The sequence below is a fragment of the Macrobrachium rosenbergii genome, chromosome 58 (assembly GCF_040412425.1).
Source record: "Macrobrachium rosenbergii isolate ZJJX-2024 chromosome 58, ASM4041242v1, whole genome shotgun sequence".
In the NCBI taxonomy this organism is placed as follows: Eukaryota; Metazoa; Arthropoda; class Malacostraca; order Decapoda; family Palaemonidae; genus Macrobrachium; species Macrobrachium rosenbergii.
Genome location: NC_089798.1, coordinates 1027876 through 1033032, shown reverse-complemented (window position 1 = coordinate 1033032; position 5157 = coordinate 1027876). Strand labels below are relative to the sequence as shown.

Below are 5157 nucleotides of genomic sequence, written 5' to 3'. Positions count from 1 at the left end.
GCAAAAATCCTGCATTGCTATCGCCTCACTTATCTGATGCATACAAGTCCAACGCTAAAGCCTGTGTTGTAGTAACCATCGACAGTCACTGTAACTTCAACTATTTATAGGCAGAAGCAATAACCACTCCCGCGACAAATTAGACTATCACTATTGAGAATTTGCTGCCTGCTTAACTTTTTTACAAACTAATAATAACCCTTACATAGCAATTTGGACTCAATTCAACCCCGTTTGATCCTTAAAATATTTACTTGCTATCTCAATGTCAAAAGTGAATTTTCACTTCCAACTAATATCGCTCAAGTCACTTTTACAAGTGTTCTCAGCCGATGCGATCTCCAGATCATAAGGAACGATTTTAAACAATTATTCCTGTCATCAGAGGGGTCAAAATGCATTATCACTTTGCTGAATATAAGTTTAAATCAGCATAGACTATTGCAAGTAAATATCAAAATTGGGGGTTAATATACTAGAATTTCTTCAGAATTAAAAACCATTATTTCAGTTACTTTATTTCTCATATCAATTTCCCCATCTTACTTCTGTTAACCAATCAATCAGTAACTACCACTCCCTTTATTTCATATACCTTCTTTGTCTTTCAAGGAGTATTACAAAGTCTGCCCCATCACATGACATTTTGGGGTTAAAGAAATATACAAAGATTTACAGACATATATATTAAGCTGGTCTTCATACATGTAAATACTATTACATATCCAAAGTAGTCAGATTAAAAAATTGAATAGAAGGTAGAGCACAGCATCTACTAAGTTCTAGTTGTCTGTGTAACCAAAGTCAGAGCACTTCGAATCCTCACAGGGTATGCGCAGCGTCTACAAGTTGTCTGGGTAACCGAATTTAGAGACTTCTAATCCTCACAGGATATGCACAGCGTCTACAAACTGTTCTAGTTGTCAGGGTAACCGAATTTAGTGCGCTTCGAACAGTCACAGGACATACATAACGTCTACAAGTTGGAGTTCTTGTTGTCTGGGTAACAGAAGTCAGAGCTCTTCGAATCCTCACAGGATACTCAGTCTTAACAAAAAGCATTGCTTTCCATTAGTATTCGTGTCGATGTTATGGTCTGCTGCAGCTACACCAAGAGCCTGTGCATAAGTAAAGTAGTTTGTTTGATTTTAGAATATACTAAGTTTCCATGACAACCTACCCTCTTAAAGTGAAAATAGACAGAAGTTAGTCCCAGCAGCTACTCTAAGGTTATTATAATTAATACTATATCGTATGAGTAAACTTAACCATTAACAATCCCATGTATTAAGTATAATTGTTACTTCAACTGCAATCAACTTCCACATTAACAATCCCATATATTACTACCATTGTTCCTTCAAACTCCCAAAAAGACAACAGGATGGAGAGCGCCATCTTTGAAGATATATTTAACAACCACATCTCACTCTAGCGCCACATCTCACTCTAGCGCTACGTAACTATAAAAGGTGCCATGCAATGCAAACAATATCTGTTAACTTTCGTCCTTTAGTATACAGTTTTGTTTGAAGCTGCACAACCCCACGGGGCGAAAAATTAAGTTGGGGAATTCAGAATAAGAAAGGGGTTCCCGAAGCCAGCTTCGGCGCTGGATGAAAGGTGGATGAAGGTAGGGGTCAAAGAAAATATGCACTGCAATCTGGACTATTTCTTAACAAGAAAGTTTGCTTGAAGAGTAAGAGGGGGGAGGGTGGGAGTGTTGGGCGCATTGACGGAACGAATTAACAAGACCGCAAAAAAATTGAATTACAATTTCCACTGTTAACCAGCCTATTAAAATACCTGAAAGTCCACGACATCAGTGTCAAAAAATTACTTTAACATCCCAAGACCTAGGCCTCTTAGAAAATCGTTAAGATCCACCTATTACCTGTCTAGTTCCTATTTAATAGTGGGAATGAAATTCCAAGTTATAAAAGTAATGAAATTCCAAGTTATAAAAGTAATGAAATTCCAAGTTATAAAAGTAATGAAATTCCAAGTTATAAAAGTAATGAAATTCCAAGTTATAAAAGTAATGAAATTCCAAGTTATAAAAATAAGTCCGAATTACCCTACTCTATTCTCAGCTCCACTAATACGTTCAAACTTTCATCCCATGACCAAACAAAGGGCTCAAGTACTGTAATATCCTCAGCTATTAATAACTTGCCCTGTCAAATGTCTCCCTAGGTCTGACTATCGCATTGTTTTACCCCAGTCTATTCCCAGCATCCTTAAGAGTAACTTGATGATTTATTACTTTTATCTTATTACCTTTATCCTAACCCCTCCATCTATATAAAATTAGCACGTTCTTTACCCTATTCTAGCCTATCCTATATTTCAAGTTCCATATCTAACTTCCCATTAAGTCCTAGCTACAAGAAAACTATCAACCTTGCAGTTCTAACCTAAGTAAAGAAGTTGGTTGGTTTGAAATTCCTGTTGTGCATGGTGACAAAGTCACCATACTTGCCTGAACTTCCTGTTGTGCATGGTGACTTGGTCACCATGCACAACATGCAAGTCCACCTTTGCCTGGCAGGTGGCACCGCCACCCCGGCAAAGGTGGACTTGGGAAGTGGCCAAAGAAAAAATGAAATTACACGCACACATTAAACTAACAAACGTCCACGCACACATTAAACTAACAAACGTCCACGCACACATTAAACTAACAAACGTCCACGCACACATTAAACTAACAAACGTCATTAAACTAACAAACGTCCACGCACATTAATTAACAAACGTCCACGCACACATTAAACTAACAAACGTCCACGCACACATTAAATTAAACTAACAAACGTCCACGCACACATTAAACTAACAAACGTCCACGCACACATTAAACTAACAAACGTCCACGCACACATTAAACTAACAAACGTCCACGCACACATTAAACTAACAAACGTCCACGCACACATTAAACTAACAAACGTCCACGCACACATTAAACTAACAAACGTCCACGCACACATTAAACTAACAAACGTCCACGCACACATTAAACTAACAAACGTCCACGCACACATTAAACTAACAAACGCCCACGCACACATTAAACTAACAAACCTCCACGCACACATTAAACTAACAAACGTCCACACACACAAACTAACAAACGTCCACACACACAAACTAACAAACGTCCACACACATTAAACTAACAAACGTCCACACACAAACTGACTTTTGATGCTAATGTATGTATAACTAAACTAATAAAAAAAATTAATACTTTAAAACAAAGTTCTGAAGCTGAAATAAATCCTAAATTTTATTGAAATATTAAAACTAGAAAAAATTTTAACTTTTACAATTTTAAAGAAAAAATATTTTCAAAATTCTCAAAACTAAGGTTTTGAATCTGAAAAAATAAACCAAATACATTAAAACAAAGCCTAAACTTAAAATATAAACTTCCGAGTTTTGATTCTGAAAAAGCTAAGCTAAAAAAATGTTTGGGGGGTTGCTCAATTCACAACTAAAAAAAACAAGAAATACTCACCCATTAATCCTGTTTTGTCATAAGGTATCGGTACATTTAAGACAATTCAGTAACTCATTGTGGCACGCTTATTTAATGACACACCCCGACCTGAAACAAGAAAAATATGTATTAAAGCCCAAATGTTCTAGCAAGTGGAAAGAAGCAAAGGTTGACTATTGGTTACAATCAGCTGGGCCATCTTATAAGCTTTAAAATACTATGACAAGGAGCAGCAACCAAGGCTTTATACTGATAAGCGTTATTACTAGGTTATTGCCACTTAAGCCTATAATAATTAAGTTTAAATCAACTTAATATACCCCATATTAGGAAGGCTATGGTAGTCGAGTTAGGCCTCTCTAATCTTCAAAAAACTTTAAACCCTATTGCAACGTTTAAGACTTGCTCTATCGCAGTATAAAGTAAAAATGAAAATATCTGTAGCACTGCATAAGATTGCTAGTATAGTTCAAAGTGCATAGAATTACCACTCAAAGCAATCTAGTTCAGCTTAGTAATAAGCAGCTTCAAAACAGTTTTAAATACCATGTTGAAAGGCAATCTACAACAATACCTAACATAATAAAAATTTTGGACAGGTATTGTAGGAATTTACAACAAAGAATCGAAAATACCAATATTTGAAGATACAAAACCCGCAAACGGAAAACTTTCATACGACAACTGTATGTCAGTTTATTTTGAACAGTCATTATAGGAATTTACAACAAAGAATCGAAAATACCAATATTTGAAAATAAAAAACCAGCAAACTAAAAACTTTTATACGACAATTGCATGTCATAGCTCAAGTACCACAATCCACGTAACTATCCGAGAAATATAAAACCCAAAACTGGCAATAGCATCCACTCACCAACCAAACAAACCTTAAAGCACGACTTCACGCCTAAAATCTTTCAAAGTCTATTCATAATGCGACATATGTCAGAAACTGCTCAAGTTTCTCTAGACCTCAAATGAATATTGTAAACAGAAGACATGCCTAAAATCTTGCAATCTTGCAAAGTCTATTCATAATACGACATAAGTCAGAAACTGCTCAAGTTTCTCTAGACTTCAAATGAATATTGTAAACAGAAGACATGCAAGTGAAGCAAATGGGTGATTTGAACCTAGAACAAATTGTTAAGCCAGCATTTGTACACTGCGCACGAAGACTATACAACAAAATACAGCCTTAAGTGAAGATCATACAAGATGGTAAATTTTAAAAAAAGAACTACTCTCCTACTCTGCACGAGATGCGATACTGACGAGAAAACACAGAAACAATAATAAAATATAAGAAACACCTTACTTTGAAAACGTACAAGGGCCCGTCAGAGAGGGAATCATCGCTGTGGAAGACTGTACATAAAACCAAACGAAGTGAAACCAACAATCCTCCAGTACAGAACAGCCGAGATCCCAAACACAAATGAACCAGAACGTCGAGTTAGTATCAACGAAACCTGTCTTACCAAGCTGGAGACTCAACAACACTGAAACATGCTGTTCATGAGGATAACAGCCAACGACCGCTGCAACTGCCTGTTTGTGAGACGTCACTTTATCGCCCTTTCGCCACCGAAGAAATTTAAGGCTATGATCAGAAAATCGACATAAATTATTATTAATATATTATTATT

General features: G+C 36.2%; 1 long non-coding RNA gene across 1 annotated transcript; it reads right to left on the bottom strand.

Moving 5' to 3' along the window:
• Window positions 1-668: 668 nt before the first annotated feature.
• On the bottom strand, window positions 669-4953 carry LOC136837157 (uncharacterized). Its single transcript, XR_010852606.1, has 3 exons — window positions 4827-4953; window positions 3524-3613; window positions 669-1118 (listed from the first exon to the last, which is right to left on the bottom strand). It is a non-coding gene; the product is annotated as an uncharacterized lncRNA (long non-coding RNA).
• Between the last annotated feature and the right edge of the window lie 204 nt (window positions 4954-5157).